This window comes from Apodemus sylvaticus, chromosome 15 (assembly GCF_947179515.1).
Source record: "Apodemus sylvaticus chromosome 15, mApoSyl1.1, whole genome shotgun sequence".
In the NCBI taxonomy this organism is placed as follows: Eukaryota; Metazoa; Chordata; class Mammalia; order Rodentia; family Muridae; genus Apodemus; species Apodemus sylvaticus.
In genome coordinates, this window is record NC_067486.1 from 84669130 (window position 1) to 84691910 (window position 22781).

Below are 22781 nucleotides of genomic sequence, written 5' to 3' on the forward strand. Positions count from 1 at the left end.
CACTGCTGGTGGGGTTGCAAATTGGTACAACCACTCTGGAAATCAGTCTGGCGGTTCCTCAGAAAACTGGGCACCTCACTTCCAGAAGATCCTGCTATACCACTCCTGGGCATATACCCAGAAGACTCCCCACCATGTAATAAGGATACATGTTCCACTATGTTCATAGCAGCCCTATTTATAATTGCCAGATGCTGGAAAGAACCCAGGTATCCCTCAACAGAAGAGTGGATGCAAAAAATGTAGTATATCTACACAATGGAGTACTATTCAGCCATTAGAAACAATGAATTCATGAAATTCTTAGGCAAATGGATGGAGCTAGAGAATATCATACTAAGTGAGGTAACCCAGACTCAAAAGGTGAATCATGGTATGCACTCACTAATAAGTGGATATTAACCTAGAAAACTGGAATACCCAAAACATAATCCACACATCAAATGAGGTACAAGAAGAAAGGAGGAGTGGCCCCTGGTTCTGGAAAGACTCAGTGAAACAGTATTCGGCAAAACCAGAACGGGGAAGTGGGAAGGGGTGGGAGGGAGGACAGGGGAAGAGAAGGGGGCTTACGGGACTTTCGGGGAGTGGGGGGGCTAGAAAAGGGAAATCATTTGAAATGTAAATAAATTATATCGAATAAAAAAATTAAAAAAAAAAAACACAAAGATGAACAGTCAATCTAGTCATTAAATGACGTGGCTTTCCTGGGCCGAGGGGATTGGCAAAGAAAAGACTATGAGACAAAATGGCAACTTAAACACATCAGCATATAGTGGATTTGAGAGAGAGAGAGAGAGAGAGAGAGAGAGAGAGAGAGAGAGAGAGAGAGAGAGAAACATTATTGTAGACAAATGAAATAGCACCGGAAGTCTGTGAGTCGAGCTACAGCCCAAACAGCGCCCTATGGAGATTTCCTTTTCTGTTTTTGTTTGTTTTTTAATAAAATCTCTCCCCAAATATCACTTTTAATCTTCCCCAGATGTGGCTTCGTCTTCGGACCCTTCATCATCAGACTTCTCTAGTGGGGGACTTGTAGATGTCTTCTTTTCGGGAGGGCTTTCTGCTTTCTCGTCTTTGGGCGTCTTTTCCTTTGATGTCTTTGAAGCAGTGGAGCGGCCGGACCCACTTTCCCCTTGCCTTTCGCTGACCTTGACATCTCTATAGCCTTTAATCTGGGTTGGGCATTTTCTCTTAGGTTTGGACTTCTTAACTGTCTTTCTGTTTTTCTTTTTTGAACTGATTGTTCGCTATTATCGTCCTCTTCCATTAGGAAATCCTCACTGCTGCCAGAATCTTCCTTCTGGATTGGCACCTCATCATCTTTTTCCAGCTCTTCCTCACTGCCGACATGCTTAGAAGCGGCTTTACATGCTGCCTGTTGTTGCTGGAGTACATTTTTATGATCATCATTTTCATCTTCACTGCCTTCTGCTGAGCAAGAATCATTCTTTTTAATCTTCTTTTTCGAGTCTTCACTGTCTTGTGAATTATTTCCAGATTGACATTTATTTTTAGCCTCTCGGGGAGATGACTGAATCTTCTTCGCAGGAGGGCCTGAATCTCTTCCATAATCTTCATCTTTATCTTCTGATTCCTGAAACTGCGAGTAATCAACCACCTTCCTATTTCTGACAGGCTGAGACCTGTTCACTATTGAGAAGACCAAGTGGAGGAGCTGAGGACTGAGATCCCCGGCCCCCTCCCTGCACACTCAGCATCTCCCCCCATGTCAACACCCCTTCCCCCCACCTCCAGGGCCGCGGCTGCTAGTTTCAGGTTCCTGGATCTGGATCTGACAAGCCCTGCTCCCATCTCTTCAAAACGGATTTCTTTTTTTCCTTAAAAAAAAATATTGTTTTCCTTACGCACTTTACATCCCGCTCGCTGCTCCCTTTGTGGAGGTCTCTCTCACAGTCCTTTCCCCATCCTCCCTCCTTGAAGAAGCATTGTCACCAGCTTTGAGGCTTTCATACGGAGAACATTGATTCTTTCCTCCCATTACTTTTTCTTCTTATGTATTGTTTTTCCTACACCACCTCCCAGAGTTCACCGAATCCTCAATAGATGTATTGAAATGCCATTGTTTTTTCAACACTTCCAGAAGTCTGTTTGCTGAGGATGGTTAGGATAGGACCTTCACCACACTTATGTTGTTCCATTCTCTAAGGTCCCAGTCAATACTCATTTTTTTTTTTATTTTCTATATTCTTTGTTTACATTCCAAATGCTTTTCCCCGTTCCCGGTTCCCCCCTCCCAATATGTCCCATAAGCCCTCTTCTCTCCACCCATTCCTCAATCACCCCCCTTCCATTTCTCTGTCCTGGTACTCCTCTACAATGCTGGATCAAGCCTTTCCAGAACCAGGGCCCTCTCCTTCCTTCTTGGGAATCATTTGATAGGCTAATTGTGTCTTGAGTATTCAGAGCTTCTGGGCTAATTAATGTCCACTTATCAGTGATTATATTCCATGTGTATTCTTTTGAGATTGGGTTACCTCACTTAAGATGATATTTTCCAGTTCCAACCATTTGCCTACAAATTTCATGAATTCATTGTTTTTAATTGCTGAGTAGTATTCCATTGTGTAAATATACCACATTTTCTATATCCATTCCTCCATTGAGGGACATCTGGGTTCTTTCCAGCTTCTGGCTATTATAAATAAGGCTGCTATGAACATAGTGGAACATGTGTCTTTATTGAATGGCAGGGAATCCTCTGGGTATATGCCCAGGAGAGGTATAGCAGGGTCCTCCAGAACTATCATGCCCAGTTTTCTGAGGAACTGCCAAACTGATTTCCAGAGTGGTTGTATCATCTTACAGCCCCACCAGCAGTGGAGGAGTGTTTCTCTTTCTCCACATCCTCACCAATACCTGCTGTCTACTGAGTTTTTAACCTTAGCCATTCTGACTGGTATGAGGTAAAATCACAGGGTTGTTTTGATTTGCATTTCTCTAATGACTAATGATGTTGAACATTTCTTAAGGTGCTTCTAGCCATCCGAAGTTCTTCAGGTGAAAATTCTTTGTTTAGATCTGTACCCAATTTTAATAGGGTTATTCGGTTCCTTGGGGTCTAACTTCTTGAGTTCTTTGTATATATTGGATATTAGCCCTTGGCCGGATGTAGGGTTAGTGAATATCTTATCCCAATTTGTTGGTTGCTGTTTTGTCCTTTTGATGGTGTCCTTTGCCTTACAGAAGCTTTGTAATTTTATGAGGTCCCATTTGTCAATTCTTGATCTTAGAGCATAAGCTTTTGATGTTTTGTTCAGGAACTTTTCCCCTGTGCCCATGTCCTCAAGGGTCTTCCCCAGTTTTTTTTCTATTAGTTTCCGTGTGTCAGGTTTTATGTGGAGGTCCTTGATCCACTTAGAGTTGAGCTTAGTACAAGGAGATAAGAATGGATCAATTCGCATTCTTCTGCATGCTGACCTCCAGTTGAACCAGCACTATTTGTTGAAAAGGCTATCTTTTTTTCACTGGATGGTATCAGCTCCTTTGTCAAAGATCAAGTGACCATAGGTGTGTGGGTTCATTTCTGGGTCTTCAATCCTATTCTCTTGGTCCACTTGCCTGTCACTGTACCAAACCCATGTAGTTTTTTATCACTATTGCTCTGTACTGCTTGAGGTCTGAGATACTGATTCCTCCAGAAGTTCTTTTGTTGTTGAGAATAGTTTTAGCTATCCTGGGTTTTTTGTTATTCCAGATGAATTTGAGAATTGCTTTTTCTAACTCTATGAAGAACTGAGTTGGGATTTTGATGGGGATTTCCTTGACTCTGTTGATTGCTCTTGGCAAGATGGCTATTTTAAGTATATTAATCCTGCCAATCCACAAGCATGGAAGATTTTTCCATGCTCTGAGTTCTTTGATTTCCTTCTTCAGAGACCTGAAATTCTTGTCATACAGATCTTTCATTTGTTTGGTTAGAGTCACACCAAGATACTTTATATTGTTTGTGGCTATTGTGAAGGGTGTCATTTCCCTTCTCATTCTTTCTCAGCCTGCTTATCCTTTGAGTATAGGAAGGCTACTGATTTGCTTGAGTTGATTTTATAACCAGCCATGTTGCTGAAGTTGTTTATCAGCTGTAGGAGTTCTCTGGTGGAGTTTTTTGGGTCACTTAAGTATACTATCATATCATCTGCAAATAGTAATAGTTTGACTTCTTCCTTTCCAATTTGTATCCCTTTGACCTCCTTATGTTGTCTAATTGCTCTATCTAGAACTTCAAGTACTATATCGATAAGATATGGAGAGAGAGGGCAGCCTTGTCTAGTCCCTGATTTTAGTGGGATTGCTTCAAGTTTCTCTCCATTTAGTTTGATGTTGGCTACCGGTTAGCTGTATATTGCTTTTCCTATGTTTAGGTATGAGCCTTGAATTCCTGTTCTTTCCAAGACTTTTAGCATGAAAGGATGCTGAATTTTGTCAAGTGCTTTTTCAGCATCCAATGAAATGACCATGTGATTTTTTTTTGAGTTTGTTTATGTAGTGGATTGCATTAATGGATTTCCATATACTGAACCATCCCTGCATCCCTGGGATGAAGCCTACTTGATCATGGTGAATGATCGTTTTGATCTGTTGGATTCAGTTGGCAAGATTTTTATTGAGTATTTTTGCATCAATATTCATAAAAGAAATTGTCCTGAAGTTCTCTTTCTTTGTTGGATCTTTGTGTGGTTTTGGTATCAGCATAATAGAAGAGTTGGGTAGAGTTCCTTCTGTTTCTATTTTGTGGAATAGCTTGAAGAGTATTGGTGTTAGGTCTTCTTTGAATGTCTGATAGAATTCTGCACTAAAACCATCTGGTTCTGTGCTTTTTTGGTTGGAAGGCTTTCTATGACCCCTTCTATTTCTTTAGGGGTTATGGGACTGTTTAGATGATATATTTGATCCTGATTTAATTTTGGTATTTGGTATCTGTCTAAGAAATTGTCCATTTCCTCCAGATTCTCCAGTTGTGTTGAGTATAGGCTTTTGTAGTAGAATCTGATGACTTTTTTGAATTTCCTCAGTTTCTGTTGTTATATCTCCCTTTTCATTTCTAATTTTGTTAATTTAGATACTGTTTCTGTGCCATTTGGTTAGTCTGGCTAAGGGTTTATCTATCTTGTTGATTTTTTCTAAGAATCAGCTCCTGGTTTTCTTGATTTTTTGTATAGTTCGCTCTTTCTTTCTTTCTTCCTTCCTTCCTTCCTTCCTTCCTTCCTTCCTTCCTTCCTTCCTTCCTTTCTTTCTTTCTTTCTTTCTTTCTTTCTTTCTTTCTTTCTTTCTTTCTTTCTTTCTTTCTTTCTTTCTTCCTTCCTTCCTTCCTTCCTTCCTTCCTTCCTTTCTTTCTTTCTTTCTTTTTTTTTTTTTTTTTTTACTTGATTTATTTTAGCCCTGAGTTTGATGATTTCCTGTCTTCTACTCCTCCTGGGTGAATTAGCTTCTTTTTGTTCCAGGGCTTTCAGGTGTCTCGTTAAGCTGCTAGTGTATGCTCTCTCCATTTTCTTTTTGGAGGCACTCAGGACTATGAGTTTTCCTCTTAGCACTGCTTTCATTGTGTCCCATAGATTTGGCTATATTGTATCTTCATTTTCATTCAATTCTAAAAAGTCTTTGATTTCTTTCTGTATTTCTTCCTTGACCAAGTCATCATTGAGTAGAGTATTGTCCAGTTTCCATATGTATGTAGTCTTTCTGTTGTTTTTGTTGCTATTGAAGGCCACTTTTACTCCATAGTGATTTGATAGGAAGCATGGGATTATTTTGATCTTCTTATATTTGTTGAGGTCTGTCTTGTGACCAACTATGTGATTGATTTTCAAGAAGGTCCCATGAGGTGCTGAGAAAACCGTATATTCTTTTGCTTTAGGATGAAATGTTCTATATATATATCTGTTAAATCCAATTGGTCCAAAGCTTCAATTAGTTTCACTGTGTCCCTGTTTAGTTTCTGTTTTCCCGATTGGTCCATTGAGGAGAGTGGAGTGTTGAAGTCACCCACAATTATTGTCTTATGTGTAATTGTGCTTTGAGCTTTAGTAAAGTTTCTTTTATGAATGAGGGTGCCCTTGCATTTGGAGCATAGATGTTCAGGACTGAGAGTTCTTCTTGGTGGATTTTTCCTTTCACCAGCAAGAAGTGTCCTTCTGTGTCTCATTTGATGACTTTAGGTTGAAAGTCAATTTTATCTGATATTAGAGTGGCTACTCCACCTTGTTTCCTGAGACCATTTGCTTGTAAAATTGTCTTCCAGCCTTTTACTCTAAGGTAGTGTTTGTCTTTGACACTGAGGTATGTTTCCTGTATGCAGCAAAATGTAGGGTCCTGTTTACATATCCACTCTGGTAGTCTATGTCTTTTTATTGGGGAATTGAGTCCATTGATGTTAAGAGATATTAAGTAATAGTTATTATTCCTGTCATTTTTGATGTTATTTTCATATTTGAGTGGTTATCTTCTTTTGGGTTTGATGAAAGAAGGTTACTCTCTTGCTTTTTCTAGGGTATAGTTTCCCTCCTTGTATTGGAGTTTTCCACCTATTGTCCTTTGTAGCGCTCGGTTTGTGGAAAGATATTGTGTAAATTTGGTTTTGTCATGGAATATCTTGGTTTTTCCATCTATGATTATTGAGAACTTTGCTGCATATAGTAGTTTTGGCTGGCATTTGTGTTCTCTTAGAGTCTGCATGAGATCTGCCTAGGATCTTCTAGCTTTCATGGTCTCTGGTGAGAAGTCTGGTGTGATTCTGATAGGTCTTCCTTTGTATGTTACTTGGCCTTTTTCTCTTCCTGCCTTTAATATTCTTTGTTTAGTACATTTGGGGTTTTGATTATTATGTGACAGGAGGTATTTCTGTTCTGGTCGAGTCTGTTTGGAGTTCTGTAGGCTTCTTGTATATTCATGGGCATCTCTCTCTTTAGGTTAGGGTAGTTTTCTTCCATAATTTTGTGGAATGTATTTGATGGCCCTTTAAGTTGTAAATCTTCATTCTCATCTATGCCTATACTCCTTAGGTTTGGTCTTTTCAATGTGCCCTGGATTTCCTGGATGTTTTGGGTTACAAGTTTTTTGCATTTTGCATTTTCTTTGACTGTTGGGTCGGTCCATGGTTTCTATGGTATCTTCGGCGTCTGAGATTCTTTCTTCTATCTCTTGTATTCTGTTGTTGATATTTGCATCGATGGCCCCTGATTTCTTCCCAAGGTTTTCTATCTCCAAAGTTGTCTCCCTTTGTGATTTCTTAGTTGTTTTTACTTCGTTTTTTTTTATTCTGGATGGTTTTGCTGAGCTCCTTCACTTGCTTGTTTGTGTTTTCCTGTAATTCTTTAAGAGATTTTTGTTTTTTGTCTTTCATGACTTCTGCCTGTTGACCGAAGTTCTCCTGTATTTCTTTAAGTGATTTTTGCATTTCCTCCTTATTGGCTTCTATCTTTTGACCCATATTTTCCTGAATTTCTTTAAATGATTTTTGTGTTTCCCTTGTAAGGGCTTCTAATTTTTGATCCATTTTCTCCTGTATTTCTTTAAGAGATTTATTTATGTCCTCTTGTGTTCCTCTAACAGCATTATGACCAGTCATTTTAAATCCAAATCTTGTTTTTCTGGTGTGTTGGGATATCCTGGACTTGCTGTTTTTGGAGAATTGGGTTAAGGTGCTACCATATTGCCTTGATTTCTGTTGGTAACGTTCCTAAGTTTGCCTTTTGCCATCTGGTTATCTCTGGAGTTGGTTGGTCCTGTTGTCACTGCCTGGTGCTTGAACCTCCTGTGAGCCCATAAGGCTATTTCTGTACCACTGGATGACTGGGTTTCCCCTGGCACAGACTGCTGATGTGCTGCCCTTCTCTTGGGTGCTGTTGGAGCCCTGGTGCTTGGCTCCTGCCCCAAGCAATGATATACTCAGGCTGTCTCTGTGAACTGAACTTGGTGTTGCCCATCTGCTCTGTCAGAGAGCGAAGATGGCGGTGGGGATCCCACAGTCACCCTGCAGGGCACAGGACCTGGGCCTGGCTTGCATACATACAAACTGTTGATCTGCCCAGGTCCTGGGCACAAGCAGCAGCCTGCAGCTTGGGGGTCTGCATCCCCAGAGATTTTAGACTCAGATTATCTCAGTACCTTGGGTGGCTTTTCCTGTCCGACCCGGAGCGAAGATTGCAGCAGGGACCCAAATAACCCTATTAAAAATGGGGTACAGAGCTAAACAAAGAATTTTCACCTGAGGAATATCAAATGGCTGAGAAGCACCTAAAGAAATGTTCGACGTCCTCAGACATCAGGGAAATACAAATCAAAACAACCCTGAGATTTCACTGCACACCAGTTAAAATGGCTAAGATCAAAATCTTAGTAGACAGCAGGTGCTGCTGAGGATGTGGGAAAGAAGGACACTCCCCCACAGCTGGCAGGATTGCAGGCTGGTACAACCACTCTGGAAATCAGTTTGGCAGTGCCTCAGAAAACTGGGCATAATAGTACCGGACGACCCTGTTATATCACTCCTGGGCCTATACCTAGAGGATTCTCCACCGTGTAATAAGGACACATGCTCCGCTATGTTCACTGCAGCCCTATTTGTAATAACCAGAAGGTGGAAAGAACCCAGATGTCCCTCAACAGAAGAATGGATACAGAAAATGTGATATATTTATACAACAGAATAGTACTCATCTATAAAAACCAATGAATTCATGAAATTCTTAGACAAATGGATGGAATTAGAAAATATCATGGTATTTCTATCTGCCCTTGTCCCCTCCAAATTTTCATATAAACCCAACTTGCCCACTTTCAAATTCCTTACGCGTTTTTGTTCATCATTGCTATGAGAATTACATTGACCATCATGAAGAAGAGAGAACAAACTGCAAGTGTGCAAGGTTATACACTTTCAAAGCCCACTTCTAACAACATCTTTCCTCCAGAAATATTCCACTTCCTAAAGGTATCTAAACCTCCAAACAAATGGAAGAGCCAATACAAGAGGCCAACAAAGAAAAGTAATGATAATGCCATTCTTGGCTAAGGGTAAAAACAGTCACACTTTTTGAAAAGCTACACATTATATAAACAGCATATACATGGGAAATTTGAGTACCAAGGTAGAAAATGGTAAGATATGTGTACTCTCTGTTTTGGTGAGAAAATATAAATATATTTTAGAAAACAATTTTATTTTTGAAATCTTACAATCTGAATTTCCACTTTCATCTATGAAATTCCTGCAAGGTAGAGTTACAGAATTAATGGTTTTCAAAAACTAGCAACAGATGGGAGAAGGAATTGTAGAGTAGAAAACCAGAATTAAAAAATGGCTGAAGACAACTGACTAGAAATTTGAGCATAAAACTATTGTATTTGGACAGAACCACCTGGCACTGTAGCATCCAACAGTGGGGGATTTAGGGGTTGTGTTTTCCTGTGGGGGGACTGAACCTTTTCCTGGACCTAATCATTGCAGCATAAACAGCTGTCACATCTACCATGCAATTGATAAAGGAAAAATCTTCAACCACTCTAAATCCATATTCACACAGAAGTTTCTGTCAATGTAGATTAGCTACATCCTAGCTCTGGAGCTCCATATAGAAGTGAAGCTGTGTTGTATGATTTCAGGGCTGTGAAAGGTGGCTGGAATATTGACTTCTAGCATATTTCCATCCTGCAAGTGTCACAGTGATGACATAATGGCAGCCCTTACTCAGACATCTTGAAACACATCTTATGTGTTTTTTATTTGGATATAGTAGGAATATTACTGAGGTTGTCATCCCAGAATAAATGTCACCATCAGCCTTGTCCACTGATGGTTGTTTAGAAATGATCAGGGAGGCAGAATTATTGACAGAAATCAGACTCATTGGTAGATGTCTATACTATTTTTCTACATTTTAATTAATTTGTGTGTATATGTGTTGATTGTGTGTGTGAATGTGTATGTGCGGACATGTGTGTCTATATGTGCATGCCAGAGCTTCATTATTGTCTTTCCTTCTCCCTTGAGACAATGTCTCAGTAATCTTGGAACTTTCCATTTCAATTTCAGTGGTTGGCCAGAAAATCCAGGTAATCCTCCTGCACACACACACACACACACACACACACACACACACACACAGGAGAGAGAGAGAGAGAGAGAGAGAGAGAGAGAGAGAGAGAGAGAGAGAGAACACTCTAAGATTACAGGTGTGTGTAGTGTACTTGGCCATCCCTGCCAAGTTCAAAAGGGACTTTCAGGAATCAAACTCAGATCCTCATGTGTGTGTAGCAACAAAATTTACCCTCTAATCATATCTCCAGTACCCTATATCATGTTTTTGGTGTCCATGATGACAGGAGCCAGCTTTCTTCAATGTCCTAGTGTTTCCTGTTGTTGAGTGTAATAACCACGGTGTCTTACAGCTGGAACCTTACTGGAGGCAGTGAGGGAAGCCTCACACCAGCACAGCACAAGAGTCAGTGATCCCTGATGGTCTTAAACTTCTTAGAAAACAGGCTGATTTTCAATAAGATATTCCAGGCTATGGATGGCTCAATGTCTTAAATACCAGGATATAGTAAAGAGATTTGTTTTAGGAAGAAAGGAAATTGTTGGACCATTTTAGAAAAGTGCTAAAAGTGGACTTGTGAGGAAGAGAATAAAGCTACTGAATGAGAAATACTTGTTCATTGTCCTTCCTATAGGTTTGGGATATGGGGACAAGCTTCAGCCCTGCCATCACATCTCAGAGGCTCCTTGTTACAGGCGGCCACACAGGTTCTATCTTCCTTGACCCACTCTCTTGCAGTCTGAATTCCCTGTGTCTTTTGGACCCTCAGATATCTGTCAATATGTGACCAGGAGAGATACAGGTTTCACATGATGGTAGAACTCAAACCCAAGACTTTGTGTATGAAAAGGAAGCATTTACCAACTGAGTTATTCCCAGCCCACATGCCTTACTTTTGCGCTAGAAAATGAGTATTGACTGGGACCTTAGAGACCGGAACAACATGAGTGTGGTAAAGGTCCTATCCTAACAATTCTCAGCTAACAGACTTCTGGTAATGGTGAAAAAACAATGGCATTTCAATACATCTATTGAGGATTCACTGAACTCTGGGAGGTGGTGTAGGAAAAACAATACATAAGAAGAAAAAGTAATGGGAGGAAAGAATCGATGTTCTCCATATACAGAGCCCCAAAGCTGGTGACTGTGATGGTTTGTATATACTTGACCCAGGGACTGGCAGTGTTAGGAGATGTGGCCTTTTGGAGTAGGTGTGTCACTATAAGTGCAGGTTTGAAGATCCTCATCCTAGTTACCTGGCAGCTAGTTTCCTCATAGCACCCTTCAGCTGAAGACGTAGAACTCTCAGCTCCTCCTGCACCATGCCTGCCTGGATGCTGCCATGTTCCTGCCTTGATGATATAGACTGAACCTCTGAAACTGGAAATGAGCCCCAATTAAATGCTGTCCTTATAAGAGTTGCCCTGGTCACGGTGTGTGTTCACAGCAGTAAACCCTGACTAGGACAGTGACCATACTGCTTTAAGAAGAGAAAAGAGCAGCTTCCCTGCGTCCTGAATCCTATGGAGCAAACACAGCTGCCCTGAGAAGACTGCTATTCTAGGGGGAACCTCCATTCCTTGTGCACTTCGTCCTCTACCTTCATCAGACCTGCTGAGCCTTAACCATACAGGTAAGCTTCCCTTTCTCTTCCCATTTTCTGTGCTCCCTGAGTTCTCTGGGCAGGCCAAACTGCTCTGAGCAACCTTTTAGCCTAGGCAGACATTCATTCTATGGCCACTTCTGTGCCCACCTTTGTCAGATCTGTGGCTCCTGAACCATACAGACCTGCGGATAAGGAATCATACAATGCAAGGATACTCATCAGAGACTTGCCACACCAGGACCATCAAAATTAACCCCACCCTAATGCCTACTACAACAGGAACATCTAGGGACCAAAGCTTTCCAGATGGCTACAGGTCTTCAAATACCATCAACAAATGCCAGGCCAGTATGATACCTTCAGAGCACAGCTACCCTTCTTCAGTAAGCCCTGGATATTCTGAAACAACTAAAGCAGAAGAAAATGAAAATCTAATCCATCTTAAATCCAATCTTATAAAGATAATAGAGGCCTTTAGAGAGGAAATGAATAAATCTCTTAAAGAAATATAGGAAAACACAAACAGGTAGAGGTTTTTAAAGAGGAAACCAATAAACCCCTTAAAGATATACTGGAAAACACAATTAAATGGGTGAAGGATATAAATAAAACTGTGAAAGACCCAAAAATGGAAATAGAAGCACTTACAAACTGATGGAATCCTGGAGATGGAAAGCTTAGGGAAGAGGACAGAAACAACAGATGCAGGCATCACCAATGGAATACAGGAGATGGAAGAGAGAATCTCAGGCATAGAAGATAAAACAGAAGAAATCGATACATCAGTCAATGAAAATATTAAATCTAAAAATTTTCTGACATAAAACTTCCAGGAAATCTGGAATACCATGAAAAGACCTAACGTAAGAATTACATGAATAGAAGAAGGTAAAGAGTCCCAATTCCATGGCCCAGAAATTTTTTTCAACAGAATCACATAAGAAAACTCTCCTAACAAGAAGAAAGAAATGCCTATAAGCATACAAGAAGCTAGTAGAACACTATTTAGGCTAGACCAGAAAAGAAAATCTTCCTGCCATGTAATAATCAAAACACAAAATCTTCAGAACAAAGAAAGAATATGAAAGGTGGCAAAAGAAAAAGGGTAGGTAACATATAAAGATAGACTTGTCAGAATGACACCCAACTTCTCAACAGAGCATCTAAAAGACAGAGGGGCCTGGACAGATTCTTGCAACCTCTTAAAAACTACAGACTACTATTAAAAAATAACCTAGACTACTATATCCATCAAAACTCTCAAATCACCATTTATGGAAAAAACAAGATATTTCAAGACAAATTTAAATTTAAGTAATGTCTATCCACAAATCCTACCCTACAGAAAATATTAGAAGGTAAATTCCAATCCAAGGAGGATAGCGACATCTAAGAAAACACAGGAAATAAGTAATTCCATACCAACAAAAGCAAGGGAAGCACACACAAACACATACACAGAGTACTACTACCAATGTCAAAATCACAGGAAATAACAATTACTGGTCATTAATATCTTTCAACATCATTGGTCTCAATTCTCCAATAAAAGACACAGGCTAACAGAATGGATGTGTAAACAGCATCCATCATTCTGATTTATACAAGAAATACATCTCGGCAATAAAGATAGACATTTCCTCAGAGCAAAGATCTAGAACAATGTTTGCTAAGCAGACAGACCCAAGAAGCAAGCTGGATTATCAATTCAAATATCTAATAAATAGGCTTTCAATCAAAATCAAAAGAGATAAGGAAGGACATTTCATAATCATCAAAAGAAAAAATCTACCAAGATGATATCTCAATTCTGAATATTTATGTTCCAAACAGAAGGGCACCCACATTTGTAAAAGAAACATTGCTAAAGCTTAAATTGCACAGCAAACCACACATATTAATAGTGGGAAACTTCAACACCCTACTCTCAACAACTGACAGGTCATCCAGACAAATAGTATCAGAAATAATGAAACTAACAGGCATTATAAATGAAATATACCTAGCAGACATCTATAGAATATTTAACCCAAACACAAAGGATTATAACATTTTCTCAACACCTGATGAATCCTTCTCTAAAATTGACCATATAGGCAGTCACAAAACACATCTTAACAGATACAAGAAAATCGAAATAATGCCTTGTATTTTATCAGATCACCATGGATTAAAGCTGGACTTTAACAGTAACAGAAACACCAGGAAGCCTACACACTCATGGAAACTGAGCAGTTCTCTGCTCAATGATCTCTGGGTCAAAAAGGAAATAAAGAAATAGACTTTCTAGAATTCAATGAAAATGAAGGCACAATTTACCCAAATTTATGGGACACAATAAAAGTGATACTAAGAGGAAAGTTCATAGCACTAAGTGCTTCCATAAAGAAATCAGAAAGTTCTCATATCAACAATTAAATGTACTCCTGAAAGCTCTAATTAAAAAAAAAAAGTAATCACACCAAAGGGGAGAGGAAGGCAGTAAATAATCAAAATTAGGGCTGAAATCAATCAGTTAAAACAAAGAAAATAATAAAAAGAATCAATGAAAGCAAGAGCTGGTTTTTTTGAGAAAATCTACAAGTTAGCCAAACTAACAGAAAGACAGACGGTATCAAAATGAAGTCAGAAATGAAAAGGGTAGCACAACAACTGACACTGAAGAAATTCAATGAATCATGGGGTCTTCAAAATCCTTTACTTCACAAAATTGGAAAGTCTTAACAAAATGGACAATTTTCTACACAGATACCAGTTACCAAAGTTAAATCAGGATCAGGCCAACTATTTAAACCCAGGATCAGCCCTATAACTTCTAAAGATATAGAAGTGTGAGAACTCCCAGGGAAGCAGGAAGGGGTAGATGGAGGAACAGGGGGAGGGAAGAGGGCTTATGGGACTTGCGGGGAGTGGGGACCCAGAAAAGGGGAAATCATTTGAAATGTAAATAAAAATATATCAATTTAAAAAAAAAAGAAGAAAAAAAAAAAAAAAAAAAGAAACAGCAGAGCAGCTCCCCAGGCCCAGAAGTGGGCTCAAAGCTGAATTAGAACTTTGGATTCTGCCAAGGACTGCCTGGGGGAGGATAGATAAGGAAAAGGCCTAAACCCAATCACCCAGCCTAGGGTGAGGCCAGAGAGGGAAGGACAAAAAAGACGGTGCCAAGAAATACCACAAATACCTCAAGGCGGGCAGGACAGGGCCAAAAGGCAGAGACAGCCTCATTCGAGTTGACCAATAATTTTAAATGTTGCTCAATAATTTTAAATGTTGCTCAGGGTAACCAATCACAGTCGTCAAACTCAGGTGACTGCTGAACTCCCTGCCAAAATGTTTATAAAAAGGGTATGCTTTGTGAGCTCAGAGTTTCCTCTTGCTTGCTGGGGGACCCCAGTGTACATTGGAACAATAAACCTCTTGCAGATTGCAGCGATTCTGATCTCTGTGGCCTTATTTGGGGGGGGGGGTCTTCCAACGGACTCTTACAGAAGCAGTAATGAACCCAACCCCTCCCCCCCCCCAAAATTCCTTGGGCCAGAATTTTTTTTTCAGAATTCTACCAGACTTTCAAAAAAGAGCTAACACCAATACTCCTCAAACTATGTCACAAAATAGAAACAGAAGGAACACTGCCAAACTCATTGTATGAAGCCACAGCCACCCTGATACCTAAACCATACAAAGACTCAACAAAGAAAGAAAACTTCAGAATGACTTCTCTTATGAACAGGGATGCAAAAATATCAGTGAAATACTTGCAAACCAAATTCAGGAAGACATCAAAAACATCATCCACCATGATCAAGTAGGATTCATCCCAGGGATACAGAGAGTTTCAATTTATGAAAACCTATCAATGTAATCTACCATATAAACAAACTAAAAGAAAAAAGCCCACATGATCCTCTCATCAGGGGCTGAAAAAGCCTTATCCAATAATTCTTCATGTTAAAAGTAATAGAGAGATATCAGTGATATAAGGCATAATAAAAGAAATATAAAGCAAGCCAATAGACAATATCAAGCTAAATGGAAAGAAATTTAGAGCAATTCAAATAAAATCAAGGCAAGACAAGGCTGCCCACTCTCTCCCTCTCTATTCAATATAGTACTTGCAGTTCTAGCTAGAGAAATAACAACTAAAGGAAATCAAGGGGATACAACTTGGAAAAGAAGTCAAAGTGTTTCTATTTGCAGATGATATGATAGTATACATAAGCAACTTCAAAAATTCTACCAGAGAAAGACTACAGCTGATAAACAACTTCAGCAAAGTGGCTGGATATAAAATTAACGCAAACAAATCAGCAGACTTCTTTGTACAGATGATAATCTAGCCAAGAAAGAAATTAGGAAACAATGTCTTTTGCAATAGCCACACATATTATAAAATATCTCTGTGTAACTCTAACCAAACAGTGAAATATCTGTATGACAAGAACTTCAAATCCCTGGAGAAAGAAATCAAAGAATATATCAGAAGACAGAAAGATCTCCCATGCTCATGGATAGATAGAATTAACATAGTGAAACTGGCCATCTTACAAAAAGCAATATACTGATTCAATGCTTTCTCCATCAAAATTCCAATTCAATTTATATAGATCATGAAAGAGCATCTTGGTGCAATGCCCAAATGCTCTCAACTTCATATGGAAAAATAAAAATACAGGATAGTCAAAACAATAAAAGAACTTCAGGAGAAATTACTATCTCTGACCTCAAGCTATAGCAATAGTGATAAAAACTGCATGGTATTGGTACAGAAACTGACACTTTAATCAACAGAATTGAATTGAAGACTCAGAAATAAACCCACATACCTATGAACACTTGATTTTTGATAAAGAAGCCAAAACCATACAATAGAAAAAGAGAAAGTATCTTCAAGAAATGGTGCTGGTCTAACTAACTAGATGTCTACCTATAGGAGAATGAAAATCGATCCATATTTATCACCCTGCACAAGACTCAAGTCCAAGTAGATCAAGGACCTCAATATAATGCCAGATACACTAAATCTCATAGATGGGAAAGTCAGAAATACCCTCCAAAGCATTGTTACAGGAGACAATTTCCTGAGTGGACACCAATGGCTCAGGCTCTAAAATCAACAATTGATAAATGGGACCTCATGAAACCAAAAAGCTTCTGTAAGGCAAAAGACAGTCAATAAGGCAAAATAGCAATCTATGAGTTGGGAAAGAATCTCCACCAACCCTACATCTGACAGAGGACTAATATCCAAAATTTATTTATCAAAAAAAGGATTCAAGAAGGTAAATACCAAACACCAAAATATCCCAATTAAAAAACAAGTCACAGAGCTAAACAGAGAATTATCAATAGAGGAATCTTGAATGGCACAGAAGCACTTAAAGAAATGGTCAAAGTCCATAGTCTTCAGGGAAATGCAAATCAAAATGACTCTGAGATGCCACCTTACACCTATCAAAATGGCTAAGATAAAAAACTCAAGTGATAGCACATCCTGGTAAGGATGTGAACAAAGGGAACACTTCTCCATTGCTGGTGGGAGTGCAAAGTTGTACAAACACTTTGGAAATCAATCTGACATTTTCTCAGAATACTGGGAATATTTCTACCTCAAGACCCAGCTATCCCACTCCTGGAAATATACCCAAAAGATGCTCCACCATCCCACAAAGACACTTGCTCAACTATGTTTATAGCAACCTCATACATAATAGCCAGAAACAGGAAAGAACCTAGATGTCCCTCAACTGAAGAATAGACAAAGACAAAGTGTTAAATAGATACAATGTAAAACTATTCAGCTATGAAAATCAAAGGCATCATGAGTTTTTCGGGCAAATGGATGGATCTTGACACTATTATTCTGAGTGAGGTAACCCAGTCCCAAATGGACATGTCTAGTATGTATTCACTTAGAAGTGGCTATTAGGCATGGCATATAGGATGCCAATGTTATACTCCACAGATCCAAGGAGGCTGGACAGGAAGGAAGACACAAGCAAAGATACTTGAGCCTTACTTGGAAGGGAGAATGGAATAGTTGCTGAAGGCAAATGGAAGGAGGGATCTGGGTGGGAGGGGGATCAATCGAGGAGTGGCAAGGATATTAGGGGGGGATGGTCGAGGGGCAGGGGAAGTGGACCATGAGAATGGAAACCTGCAAGCTCCCCGTGGAGGATGGAGGTAAGGATCATCTCCAGGAAAAGACAGAGAACTTGGGTAAGGGAGACACCTAAGGTTCACTGGGGGTGTACTTAGCTGTGACTCATAGCACTGGGGGTATGGAGTATGGGCCTGTGATCAGAAAGGACTCTCAGTAGAGTGACAGGTACTGACTAAACCTTTGACCCAAAATATCCTATCTACAAGAAATCCAGGGATTGGGGATGGAGCAGAGACTGTGAAAATGGCCAACCAATAACTGGCCTAATATGAGATCCATCCCATGTGTAAGCAGCAATCCCTGACACTATCAATGCTTTTCCATTATGTTTGCAGACAGGAATGTAGCATAACTGTCCTCTCCGAGGCTTCACCCATCAACTGACTCAAACAGAGGCATACACCCACAGCAAGACAGTGGATGTAGCTTGTGGTCTCATATGGAAGAATAGAAGGATTACAGCCCCAAAGGGCATAGGAATTCCACAGGGAGATAAACAGAATCAACTAACTTGGATCCTTAGGGCTCTCGCTGAACTATCAATCAAAGAATATACATGGGGTTTGACCTAGGCCTCCTTGAACATCTGTAGCAGATGTGCAGCTTGGTATGTGGATCCTGAAACACTAAAGCTGGTGCAATGCCCAAAGCTGTTGCCTGTATGTGGGATATCTTCTTTTAGTTGGACTGCCTTGTGTGGCCTCAGTGGGAGAGGAAGCACCTAGCCTAGCAGAGACTTTAAATGCTAGGGTTAGGGGGATATCCAGGGGGCCCCCACTCACTCAGAGTAGAAGGGGAGGGGGCAATAACTGTGGAAGGGGTGACAAGGAGGGGGGCAGTGAACCAGATGTAAAGTGAATAAAAATTATAAATAAATAAATACATAAGGAAATACATAAATAAATAAAAGAACTGTAGTAAGAATATCTTCACACTTGAATGAAACATGCTGTCAATGAGAAGATCAAACCTAAGGATAATAGGTATAGAAGAGAGTGAAGATTCCCAACTTAAAGGGCCAGTAAATATCTTCAACAAATTGTAGCAGAAAATCTCCCAACCCTAAAGAAAGAGATGCCCATGGGCATACAAGAAGCCTACAGAACTCTAAATAGACTGGACCAGAAAAGAAATTCCTCCCGTCGCATAATATCAAAACGCTAAATGCACAAAACAAGAAAGAATACTAAAAGCAGTAAGGGGAAAAGGTCAAGCAACATATAAAGGCAGATATATCAGAAATACCCGCGACTTTTCAACAGAGACTTTGAAAAGTAGGAGATCCTGGGCAGATGTCATACAGACCCTAAGAGAACATAAATGCCAGCCCAGGCTACTATACCCAACAAAACTCTCAATCACCATAGATGGAGAAACCAAGATATTCCATGAATAAACCAAATTTACACAATATTTTTCCTCAAATCCAGCCCTTCAAAGGATAATAAATGGAAAACACCAGCACAAGGAGGGACACTACACCCTTGAAAAAGCAAGAAAGTAATCTTCCATTAAGAAACCAATCAGAAGACAGCCACATAAATATAACTCCAACTTTAAGAAGAATAATACCAGGAAGCAACAACCACTTTTCCTTAATATCTCTTAATGTCAATGGACTCAATTCCCCAATAAAAAGACATAGACTAACAGACTGGATACATAAACAGGACCCAACATTCTGCTGCATATCGGAAACACACCTCAGTGACAAAGGCAGACACTACCTCAAAGTAAAAATCTGGAAAACAATTTTCCAAGCAAATGGTCCCAAAAAACAAGCCATTCTAATATTGAATAAAATCGACTTTCAACCTAAAGTTATCAGAAAATATAAGGAAGGACACTTCATACCCATCAAAGGAAAACTCGACCAAGAAGAACTCTCAGTCCTGAACATCTATGTTCCAAATGCAAGGGAACCCACGTTCATAAAAGAAACTTTACTAAAGCTCAAAGCACATATTGTACCTTACACAATAATAGTGGGAGACTTCAACTACCTATTTGTTGGTGAAAGACCCCCGGAGAGAGGAGACTCCCACTCAAATCATGGGATAATGCGACCCCCAAGAACTCACGAAAAACCATCCTTAATGCAATCACATGAGGTTTATTCAGGAAACCAGTGCACTGGGATCGAGCTCATATCCCACGCAGGGGTAGAGGAGTTCAACCCTGAGGAACTGAAGTCAGGAGTATTTAAAGGGGAAAATCACAAGGCAAGGGGTGAAGGACAAAAATTACAAGGGATGGAGGACAAAAATCACAAGGCAAGGGGTGGAAGACAAATCATGCAGGGAACATGGAAGTACAGAATGAGGAAGTCAGGCTATAGTTTATGCCTCAAGGAAGGTTAGAGATTATCTGGAGCAAACATCCTTGGGGGAATTGTTTAGTTAAACACTGAGCAGGACATCAAAAGTGGCAAGAATGTGGTGAGCTAGTTCCTGGAACAGGGTGTGCTATCTTTCTCAAGCTGAAAGCAGAAAAACAAGTTGCTCTGTGCTGGGCTAGTTGTTAGGATCTAAAAACATTGAGTTGGGGGTCTCTCACTGGGAAGTGATCTGTGCACAGCAGCCTGGTCTCAGGTGGAACAATGGCTTTGAATCCCGGAGACCAAGTGGTGGTGGTGGTGGTGGTGGTGGTGGTAGGGCTTCCACCTATGACCTTGTGGGCGGAGCTTCCACCTGGACTGGCCAGAAGGAGTTTGGTCACCGCCCCCTGGTCCCCCAGCCCCTGTGTCACAATTGCAGCCTCCCCCCCCCCCCCCCCCCCCCCCCCCCCCCCCCCCCCCCCCCCCCCCCCCCCCCCCCCCCCCCCCCCACCCCCACCCGCACTTAGAAGCAGCACCAAGCCTTCACACATGTAAATAAGGTTTCCTCAAGCTCTCAGTCCAAGCCAAAGAGGAGTACCTACTTCCAAACCCTGAATTACCCCAAAATTCAGGATAGGGTTTAAAGTTAGGAGTAAGGGACTATGGAGTTAGGTGGGGCTTTGTTCTATGGGTTTTGAATGTATTTTACTTTTAAGGCTTGGGGAAGGGGGAGGGGAGATATCTCTCTCTGGTTGGAAGGGGGGTGGTGGTGAAGGTATTTTACTTTTACAGCTTGGAGGAGGGGGAGATACCTCTCTTGGTTGGATAGGGAAGGTGGAGTAGGGGAAGGGGCAGGTGGTAGCTCCTTTGTTTTTTAATGGAACATTGACCTTGAGTGGGGGAGGGAGGGGCAGGAGGGTTTTATTTCCTTTATGTGCTGGGTAAGGGCTGTGAGATCTGGAATAGAGTGGATTTTTGGACTTTGATTTTTTGTGATCATCTGACTGAGGGGGATCCGGAGCTGTGTTGCTATTGGCCTGTCCTATTTTAGATGGCCCTGTGTGTATTTTAGATGGATCTTAACAGAGTGGCAGCGAAGATCAGCAAAAGGGCAAGGGAGGGTATTTTTCCTTCTCTGGTATCTCGCTTTTGATGATGGAAGTTACTCTGATCCAGGAGTCCGGGCTATAAATATTATCATTGGCCATGTCCGGAGCTATCTGAAGGACTTCCTCCCAAAACTAGGAGGCTTGTTTTTGGCTATTTTTTATTCTAGGGTGTTTTCATAGAGCACATATTTCCCTGGCCTGGGGCGATTTTTACGGAAGGTGAATTACCCATGATAGAAAAGAGGAGAGCGCTTGTCCAAAGGGAACATTCCCTTAGCCTATCTGGCTTTGGTGAATTCCAGGAAGGTCCAGAACACTGAGCCTTCCGGCAGACTTAAGAACTGGCAGCCGCCCTGTGGCTTTTAAGTGGCTGCTGGGTTACCAGGTTTTCTTTTCATATTTTGAAGCCAGATAGAGTCTTGGCCTGTTGCAGCCAGGTGGGATTTAGGCAGAGGCCAGAAGGGCCTTCAGCCAACACCAGAGAGTAACTCTGGCCAGAAGGCTTTAGTTGCCTCTTTGGTTTGCCTAAATCCACGCGATGGCGCTGCCACTGACTGAAAGCATAGTAGGACAAAAACAGTTTGAGTGTTTCCAGAGGTGGGGGAGGGGCCTCACCTTCCTGTAGCATCCCTTCGGGTGTAGTTGTGTCTGTTCGAGCCCCACACCAGGAGCCAGCTGGCTTCCACACATGGGGCGTGAATCCGCCCATACACAGGGCCCAGCCCAGCACGAGCCTCCCTCACTGCCCTTTTTTCCTCCGGAGCAGGTCCAGCGACCTGCAGATTGGGGTCTCAGGTATCCAGCAGCACCCTGCGATGCCGCGATGCCGGAGGGCTAGACACCTTGCCCCCTCCGCCCTCCCCCCAGTCTCCATGAGGCCTGGGGCCTTGGGCTGCGTGCACCTGCCTCCCCCCCTGCACTCCCCCCTCCTCCCCCAGCGCTGGCCTCTCACGCCTGGTGCTCCTTCCACTAATGCAGGCTTCCACTGGCCTGTGAGCGAGCCAGTCTAACTCCCATATTCACTCTTCCAGAACTGTCGAGCTCTGGCAGACAGACGCGGGTTCCCTACCCCCGCCCCGCGCCTTACTCCCTTGCTTCTCCTTGCTTGCTGCTCTGCACCCCTGCAACCCCTGCAGCCTGCACTTTGCTCCTCAACCTGCTTACACATCACAGGTCTCTCTGCCTATTGCTCTACCTGTCCCCTAGCCTTGTGGAGAGACTCCCATAGAGTCTGCTTTCTCAGACTGCCGACCGACCGGCCATTCCTTAGGGTCCCTGCGGGCTGGGGAGAAGGGGGGTGAGTTCACCCTCTCACACTAGCCCTCGAGCTGCCGCTGCTTTTGTTGGGAAGCCTCTCATTTCCCTTTCCTTGACGAAAGCTTTTTGAAGGTTGGCCTTTCATCTCCTTTCCAAGAAAAAAACGAACAGGAAAACTCGAGACCTGTTTCCTAACTCGGAGAAAGCTACACCTGTGTCTTGGCTAGCTTGCTCCCCCTGCAGAAACACCTAAATACGAAGTTTTGCTTGCTTGCTC

The 22781-nt window shown here is 41.4% G+C and overlaps 1 pseudogene; it reads right to left on the reverse strand.

Moving 5' to 3' along the window:
- Window positions 1–968: 968 nt before the first annotated feature.
- On the reverse strand, window positions 969–21875 carry LOC127665685 (nuclear ubiquitous casein and cyclin-dependent kinase substrate 1-like; annotated as a pseudogene).
- Window positions 21876–22781: the final 906 nt, after the last annotated feature.